This window comes from Octopus bimaculoides, chromosome 23 (assembly GCF_046866305.1).
Source record: "Octopus bimaculoides isolate indiv1 chromosome 23, ASM4686630v1, whole genome shotgun sequence".
NCBI classification, from domain to species: Eukaryota; Metazoa; Mollusca; class Cephalopoda; order Octopoda; family Octopodidae; genus Octopus; species Octopus bimaculoides.
This window is the reverse complement of record NC_142950.1, coordinates 34446341-34455967: the sequence shown is the minus strand read 5'-3', so window position 1 is coordinate 34455967 and position 9627 is coordinate 34446341. Positions and strand designations below refer to the sequence as shown.

Genomic DNA, 9627 nt, shown 5'->3' with positions numbered 1-9627 from the left:
ATGTATACATACATATATATATGTGTGTATATAAATATATATGTGTATATATATGTATGTATGTATGTATTTATGAGTATATAAGTAGGTATATATATGTAGGTAGAGAGAGAGAGAGAGTGGGAACCAAGGGAGATGTAACGTACAGGTAATAAAAACAATGCGAGGGGCGTTGTGTTCGTGTGTGTATGTATTTGTTTGTCTAAGTGCGTTTGTGGGCGCGCGCGTGTGTGAGGAGAGAGAGAGAGAGAGAAAGCATGTATGTGAGAGAGGGGGAGAAAAGTCTATATGTGTAAGAGAGATATATTGTGTTTGTTTGTGTATGTGAGAGAGAGAGAGAGGGGGAGAAAAGAGCAAGCGAGAGGGGAAGAAAGACAGAGAGAGGGAGAGAAAGCAAGCCATAAGCCACCTAGACGGAAGTGGATCGCAAGCAAATGGGGGAGAGAGAGAGAGACGAAGGAAGGGGGGTGTCTCAGGTGCAACATCGACTTCAGGTAGAGACAAAAGTTAGGCGTCTTTTCTTTCTTTCACGACGGTGATAAACCGCCGTTGCAAGAACAAAATATATATTTATATATATACACAAGCGTGTATATATATATAAATATATATATATATATATATATATATGTAATATATACATTGTGTATATCGAAATATCGAACTTAACATTCGTAATTATTCTAACCCTTGTCGTGGATATTAAACGTAACAGTATTATAGATACGAAGACTTGCATATCTGGAGTTTAATTAACCAACCAAAGGATATATAATATACAATATATATATGTATATTGTATCACAGATATATACATCATATATATAAATATGTATCGTATATATATTATATAACTGTACGTATACATATATATGACAACATATATGCGTACGTATGTTTATATATACACCTGTACTGTTATAAAAATCCTGGTAAGTAACCGTTCATAGTCGTGTTTTTTTTTTTTATATTCTTTAAACTTCTTTTACAACTTTTAATGTCTGCTTCGACCAAACAGATCACTCTATATATATCTGTGTGTGTTATACACACTTGTACTGTAACAATAATCCAGGTAAGCGACCACTGTTGGTTTCTTTTGTTTGTTTGTTTTTCCTTGTCTTCTTTTATAACTTTTAATGTCTGCATCGACCAAAATGAGTGACAATATTTTATCTTTTACTTGTTAGACTGCGACCATGTTAGGGCACCATCTGGAGCAATTTGTTGTAGTCGAATGATTCGACCCCTGTACTTTTTTTGGGTGGGTGGGGGAGCCTGGTACTTACTCTATCGGTCTCTTTTGCCGAACCGACTGCTAAGTTACAGGGACGTAAACACACGATCACCGATTGTCAAGCGGAGGTGAGGGACACACTGACACAAAGAGAGAGAGAGAGAGAGAGAGAGAGAGAGAGAGACACATATATATATACACACACACACACACACGATGGGTTTCTTTCAGTTTCCACCAACTAAATCCACTCACAAGACTTTGGTTAGCCCGAAACTATAGTAGAAGATATTATATTGCCCAAGGTGCCACACAATAGGACTGAACCCAGTACTATGGTTAACATAGTAAGTGCCTAACCAAGCAGCCACGCCTTGGTGTGTGTATTTATATACACACCTATATACAATAACAAAAATCCTGGTTTTTCTGATGTTTTTTGAAAAGACTTGTTTTTGTGCCCCACCATAAAATTTTCTTTTAAATATTACACATGGCGGAAAATTGATTTCCTACCGTGTCTTGTAATTATAATAATAATTATGAGAAAATTCAGAATTTCTATTAAAAAAAACTACATTTCTGTATTACGTATACTCATGTCCTAAGGCTAGGCAAATTTCATAAAGTTAGGCAATCTAGGCCTTAACGTTAGGCAAATTGGGACATGAATATACATAATAAAGAAATAAAGTTAGGCAAATAGAAATTTAAACTTTTTATGACTTTCTCATAATTATTATTATAAGACGTTGTTGGAAATCGATTTTGGATCATACTCTCTCTTTATTCATTACTTGTTTCAGTCATTTGACTGCGGTCATGCTGGAGCACCGACTTTAGTCGAGCTCAAATCGACCCCAGGACTTATTCTTTTGTAAGCCTAGTACTTATTCTATCGGTCTCTTTTTGCCGAACCGCTAAGTTACGGGGACGTAAACACACCAGCATTGGTTGTCAAGCGATGTTGGGGGGACAAACACAGACACACACACACACATACATATATATATATATATATATATATATATATATATATATATACACGACGGGCTTCTTTCATCTTCCGTCTACCAAATCCACTCACAAGGCTTTGGTCAGCCCAAGACTATAGCAGAAGACACTTGCCCAAGGTGCCACGCAGTGGGACTGAACCCGGAACCATGTGGTTGGTAAGCAAGCTACTTACCACACAGCCACTTAATATTTTTTTAAAGATTTTATGGGGTCGGGGTACATAAGGAAGTCTTTTCACAGTTAAGATCCGCCTTGGTTTATCTTGCAATATTATTTTATCTTTTGCTTGTTTCAGTCATTGGACAGCAGCCATGCTGCCTCAATAACTTGATTTTTTTTTTTTTTTTTTTTTTTTTTTTTCTATTTTTATATGTTCGAAAATTTTCCACTGATGTTATATTCGTTCATTATAATTATTATTAAGGCAGTGAGCTGGAAGAATTGTTAGCATGCCAGGCAAAATGCTTGGCGGCATTTCATCTGACTTTACTTTCTGAGTGCAAAATTCCGCTGAGGTCAACTTTGCCTTTCATCCATCTAGGAGTCAATGAAATAAGTACCAGTGAAACACTGGGGTCTATGTAATTGACTAATCCCCTCCCCTCAAATTTCAGGCCTTGTGCCTATAGTAGAAAGGATTATTATTATTATTATTATTAAAGCATCAAGCTGGCAGAATCATTAGCACACTGGGCAAAATACTTTCATCTGCCTTTATGTTCGGAGTTCAAATTCCACTGAAGTCGACTTCGCTTTTCATCCTTTTGGGGTCAAGAAATTAAGTACCAGTTAAGCACTGGGGTCGATGTAATCAACTAGTCCCAGGCTTTGTACCCTTAATAGAAAGGATTATGATTAAAAAGTTAATGAGCTGGCAGAATTGTTCACACGCTGGACAAAATGCTTAGCGGTATTTCACTCGTCGCTACGTTCTGAGTTCAAATATGCCCATGGGCATATGGCATAGTGGTTAAGAGCACGGGCTACTAACCCCAAGATTCCAAGTTCAATTCCAGGCAGTGACCTAAATAATAATAATAATAATATCGAAAAATACCTTAGGAATGAGAACCTGGGTTCGAAATTTCCCCAAGACACCTGATGAAGGCTGGAGGGTATATCAGCCGAAACGTGTTAACAACAAACAAGATGAGGACAAATATCCATCAAAGGTAAATAATGTAAATAAAGTAAGGAGTATTTCTTTGAGGTGTTTGGATAATTATTTCCAACAGGTTGCATCCAAAACATAAGTTTCCTTAACGAATCAGTTTTCATTCCTGATTAACATGGCTGTTAATTAGCCAAGTGTGTGTTTATGCTTATAGAAGTAATTACTAGAGTTATTAAAGGCCAAAATAAACGAAATACAATTAATTTTCTTCTGAATTATATCTTTTTCCATCTCATTTCACCCTTTCTACTGGTTGTGGTTAATGATGGATGTGGACAATTATTTGTGCAAACCCATTATTAATAGGTTAATGATAGGTTGGTACAACTATTTTAAGACTTGACATCCATTTATTATTTGTATTAAGTATTTAGATAACACTTACTCACAAAATTACCTTTGACAAGGTAAATAAACACTATATTTTCATAAGGCTCTGGAAATGCAAAATTGCCCTATTTAAATGGTGAGGTGGCAGACAGGTGAGCAGGCTAGGTAAAGTGCTTAGCAGCATTTTGGTCATCTTCACGTTCTGAGGTTGGCTTTGCCTTTCATCCTTTCAGAGTGTACCAGTTGGATACTAGGGTCGATGTAGTTGACTTATCTCCACCCCTAGACTTTCTGGCCTTGTGCCAAAATTTGAAAACAAAATATTCGTGGACTGTGCCAGTGATATGTAAAAGACACCTGTCATGGCGACACATAAAAGGCACCTGTGACAGCGACGCGTAAAGGGTACCCGTGACGGCAACACACAAAGAGCAACCATGACAGCGACACGTATAGAAATATACATGTATATCTATACACGTGTATATTTGTATACATACACATGTATATCTATACATGTGTATTTGTATGTGTGTGTGTATCTATACATATGTGTGTGTGTGTATCTATACATATATACATATATATATATATTTGCATCAATACATATGTATATTTGTATATACACATATGTATATCTATACATATGTATATGTAGGTATATGCCACCACCACCCCTAACCCCACTTAATTTGTGAAAAGGTGGGTGAATGTAATAAAAATTGCACATGTGAATGAACCTACTCTAAGGATGCACCTGTAGGCTGAAAATTACAGAAGAGAGAGAAACAGGTGCCTTGGTGCTCCTGATGAGCAGGATGACCTGTGATCTTTGGGGTTCTTTCCATAATGGTCCTCAGCTCCTGTACCCCTTCCATACCAGTATCCTCCAGCAAGTTGTCAATACAGTTTGATTGTGAGTAAATATTTGTGACTTAGCTGGAGTTTCCTTAAGGACACAGAACGCTTGAAGGGAGAGTTTTGATTGGGGAGACTAAAGTAGGAGCTCCCATCAAAAACATTCCGTTTCATCTTCTTCTGACTCCCTCTTCATTAGTCTCCACTTGTTTCATTTTCTGTTGTTTCTTCTTTTTTACTTTTCCTTTCTTTTTCCTCTCTTTGTTTCTTCTTCCCTGGGCCACTTATATTTTCTTTCTACACCACTGCCCTCTCCCCGTATGACCAGAAACCTATATATAGATATATATATATATATATAAATATATATATATATATATATATATATATAAAAATCCCATTGTTGTTCCAATCATAACTCACCTTTACGTTCTGAGTTCAAATTCCACAGTTCTTCTGTGTTCCAATTTGAATTTAATTCCTCCCAGCCCTTCCATCCATTTTCCAATGCAGTGGCTCGGGAGACAGAAGGAGTAATAAACGGATGGATCAATCACATGAGTTAAGTGGTTAAAACCACTAAATAGATACTACTGTACATTGAAACAATCCAGCCTCTAAAAACAAAAAACAAATAGCATTCCACTGAAGGTTATCTTCCATTCCATCAAATTAGTCATTAATGCCAGTCTTTAAAAATGTGTTTGGCACCATCTGTTAAGATAGAACATTCCAGTCTTTATACTTTGACTGATCAACTGACGGCATCAAGGACAGGCCTTTTTTTTTTTTTTTAACTTGTTGCTGTTTCTTCTTTGCTCTTCATCAGATGGTCTCTGTTTTCTATCATAAAGTGTTTCCTGACTTCATCCGGAAATGGCTTGTTGAAAACATCATCAAAAGTCGGAAGAACTTTCAGGAAACCCCATGGCATTATAACTGGATGAGTTTCCATATCTTCCATTATGTGTTTCATTGATTCAGTAGGATAAGCTCTAAACTGCATTGGTGGGTTTTTTTTTTTTTTTATTAAAAGTGCTTCAGCTTCGTTATTCCATGCTTTTCTCAGCTATAGTCCTACCCCATTCCCATCAGTTTAGTTTTTAGGGCCACAGCAAGCAATAACTCCCATCATGAGGAAGGTTTTTTGACACTGTCTTTCATAACCCTTTGATTCTGTAATTAAATTTCATGGTCATTCCCATAACGATGTTAATTATCCATCAAAAAATAGAATTGATATTTTTCTGTTTCTGCAATGCTTTTTCAGTATCTCCTATGGATATGGATTTTCATATCCACCATGGAAAGATATGAAACCAATTCTTGGTGTAAAAAACAGTTGGGCACAGCTACACTGGAGTGTTAAGCCATACATAGGCAGCATACAAATAGAATTAACAGCTGTCGTTGACTTTATTCCTTACATTATTTCACAGCCACAATAAAGTGTATACATCTGCCATGAGATTTCTCATTTCCTTTTTCACAAGGCTGTTGTTGTGTATCATCATCATCATATACATACATATACATACATATATATATATATATATATATATATATATATATATATATATATATATAAAGGCTGAGCAGATTAAAATGTTGAAGTCACTGTCAAGAGTACTCTTAGAGAAGAAGAAATTTGTAATCTACAAAAAGTATTGTGCAATCCTTCAGTTTAATGTAAAATTGTTTTTATTATAACTTGACATAGAAAACAAACATTGTGTAAGTGTGTATGTATGTGTGTGTGTGTGCGTGTATTACAATTGTAAATTTGTGACAAATGGTGTGTTCAAAAGCAAAAATGACAAAGGTCAAAAACGACGGTAGATGTACGTATGGTGAATCTGTTAGTTTGACACTCAGCGAAAGTTTTAGAGAAGAAATTAGAAGTAAAATCTGACATTTTGAGCCTGGCTCTTTGTTGGATAGTGTGAGAAAGTTCAGAGAAGAGGAGAAAGAGGAAAGAATGAACAGTGAGGAGAAAAGCACATGGTTTCCAGTGGCAGATGTGTGCATAATTGGCCTGTGTGAATATGGGTATGTATGCATATATAATACATATATATATATATATATATATATCATCATCATCATCATCATCGTTGTTTAATGTCCGCTATCCATGCTAGCATGGGTTGGACGATTTGACTGAGGACTGGTGAAACCGGATGGCAACACCAGGCTCCAATCTGATTTGGCAGAGTTTCTACAGCTGGATGCCCTTCCTAATGCCAACCACTCAGAGAGTGTAGTGGGTGCTTTTACGTGCCACCAGCACAACGGTCACGCTCAAAATAGTGTATTTTATGTGCCACCCGCACAAGAGCCAGTCCAGGGGCACTGGCAACAATCTTGCTCGAAAATCCTACAAAGGCCAGTCAGGCGGTACTGGCATATATATATATATATATATATATATATATATATATATATATATATATATATATATATTGTGTGTGTGTGTGTGAGTGTATGTAAGGGTTGTGAGTAATGCATTTGTATGAGAAGGAGTGCTATGTTGGGATGGTTGTGTGTGTGTGTGTGTGTGTATATATGTATATACATACTACAGCTGCATGTAATATGTTTCATAACGGAGTGGGATATTAAGATCGTATTGGGTCCTGAGCGTGAAGCAGGATTTTCTTGATCGTTCGTTACTCTGCCTTCAACGAATGTGAGAAATCCATTGAAGATCATTCTTGAGAGGTTTAATAACTTCTTAAGAGGGACTCAATACTTTCTATTTCTATACTAAGGCAGCAGGCTGGCAGAAACATTAGCACGTCGGGTGAAATGATTTGCAGTATTTCGTCTGCTGTTACGTTCTGAGTTCAAATTCTGCCAAGGTCGACTTTGCCTTTCATCCTTTCGGAGTCGATAAATTAAGTACCAGTTACACACTGGGGTCGATGTAATCAACTTAATCCGTTTGTCTGTTCTTGTTTGTCCCCTCTATGTTTAGCCCCCTGTGGGCAATATAGAAATAAGAAACATATTAAATTCATTAACGAAGGTTTTGCTGTGTTTTGTTAGTATTGCTTTCTGTTGGCCAAATGTGGAAACTTTGATTGCATTGCTTGTGCATTGCTTATATATATATATATATATATATATATATATATATATATATATATATATAGCCATTGTTATTCAATTGCATTGCTTGTGCATTGCTTTATCTTCCTTCTGGTATCCTCTTTGTGTGTTCTGAATGTGTCGAGTCCTCATTAGTAACCCACTACCTCCTCGTCTCCAGTGTTGTCTGCCGGTGTTGGTGGTAAGAAGGGAGACAGTAGGTTTAGTAGGTATTACTTGAAGTTTATTGCTGGGGCGCCAGCTTTCTTAGCAATTTAATTGATGGGTCAAAGTAGTTGCACAAGAAGAGTCAGGTGACAAGTGAGAGAAAGTGTGAATTTGATGTCACCAACATTTAAAGCTGCCTGCAGGTTTTATGAGAGTGTGGGAAGGTCGCAGGAGTGTAAGCTGAAAAGAGTGAATGAGAGGATAAGTTTTTATGATACACCATTCAAGAAATTACAGGTTCTGGAAATATTGTCCATATGCATTAAAAGACTTGGTAGATTGACAGGTAGGTTGGCAGCCAAGATTTGGTGCTGTTTCTTAAAGTAGTGATGGGAATTTGTTGTGTGAATGGATTTATAGAAAATGGAGTCAAAAGCTGTACTTGTATGGTAAGAAGCTTGCTTCCCAACCACATGGTTCTAGAATCAGTCCATTGTGTGGCACCTTGAGCAAGTGTCTTCTAATATAGTTTTGGGCTGACCAAAGCCTTGTGAGTGGATTTGGTAGATGGAAACTGAAAGAAGCCCATCATATATATATATATATATATATATATATATATATTTGAAAAAATGAGTAGAGATGGCTGGTCCAGGAATCGAACTGGCTACCGCATGATTGTGGATCCAACACTCTAACCACTGAGCAATGCACCTATATGCACACACACACACACACACACGCACACACACACACACACAAAAGGGTAAAAATCCCCACTTCAGTCATGAATGACCATGGGATTGCACCGAGAAAGTTCCCCTCCAAGAACACAACACACAGCTGGTCCCTGGAATTGAACTCACTACCGCATGATCGTGAGTCTGACACTCTAACCACTGAACCATGATAGCTATTGCAATATTCTGTATTCTAATACAACATTACCTTTTGGTATTGAAACTGTTTCTATTACTATTAATTACTTTATGTTAAAACAGAAACTACAGGACCACACACACACACAGAGTTTAGCTGGTTGTGGGGCAACCACATCGGATCAGCCACCCATCCGATCAGCATATTATAGAACATGGTTGTTATCTATAAGAAAATGTCACGTGAACTGTTGCTAACGTCTAAGATGTTATTCAGCCACTTTCAAGCAATGAACAAACTTAATAAATTGTTAATGTCAATATAATTATAGAACGCTTGCTCTTTGTTTGCGATGACGATTGTTAAAATGTAACGAGTCATTTTGTAGCAATTTACTGTTGAAACCGGTTTAGAATTAGTACATACTATTAAAGAACAACTAGTGACATCACCGTAACTACTAACATTTATTTATATACATATTCACGCACACATTATATATATATATATATATATATATATATATATATATTTATTCACTGGAATGCTGATTCACGAAGATACTGAATTTTTCATTATGCATAATCCAAAATATTAATATATATATATATATATATATATATATATATATATAAAAATATTCCTCTCTCGAGCTCTCTCTCTCTCTTTATATGTAAAACAATGGCTAGAGATATATATATATAACAATGGCTAGAGATGTTGCACTCTTGACAGTGAGATCGCGGTTTCAATTCCCAGAGCAGTTGTGTGTTGTGTTCTTGGACAAAACACTTCATTTCACATTGCCCCAGTCCACTCAGCTGTAAATGGGTACAACCTGGTGACATTATTAGAAAGCTAAAACGATGCAAAG

The 9627-nt window shown here is 36.5% G+C and overlaps 1 protein-coding gene and 1 pseudogene across 1 annotated transcript in view; both read left to right on the top strand.

Annotated features, from left to right (window-relative positions):
* The first annotated feature begins 397 nt into the window (after nucleotides 1-397).
* The window catches only part of LOC106875491 (uncharacterized), a 38327-nt gene continuing 29097 nt past the window's right edge, over nucleotides 398-9627 (top strand). The window contains exon 1 of the mRNA XM_014923661.3: nucleotides 398-932. The gene's annotated coding sequence lies outside the window, so the exon portion shown is untranslated. The remainder of the gene's footprint in view (nucleotides 933-9627) is intronic.
* On the top strand, nucleotides 7243-7373 carry LOC128251438 (small nucleolar RNA U3; annotated as a pseudogene).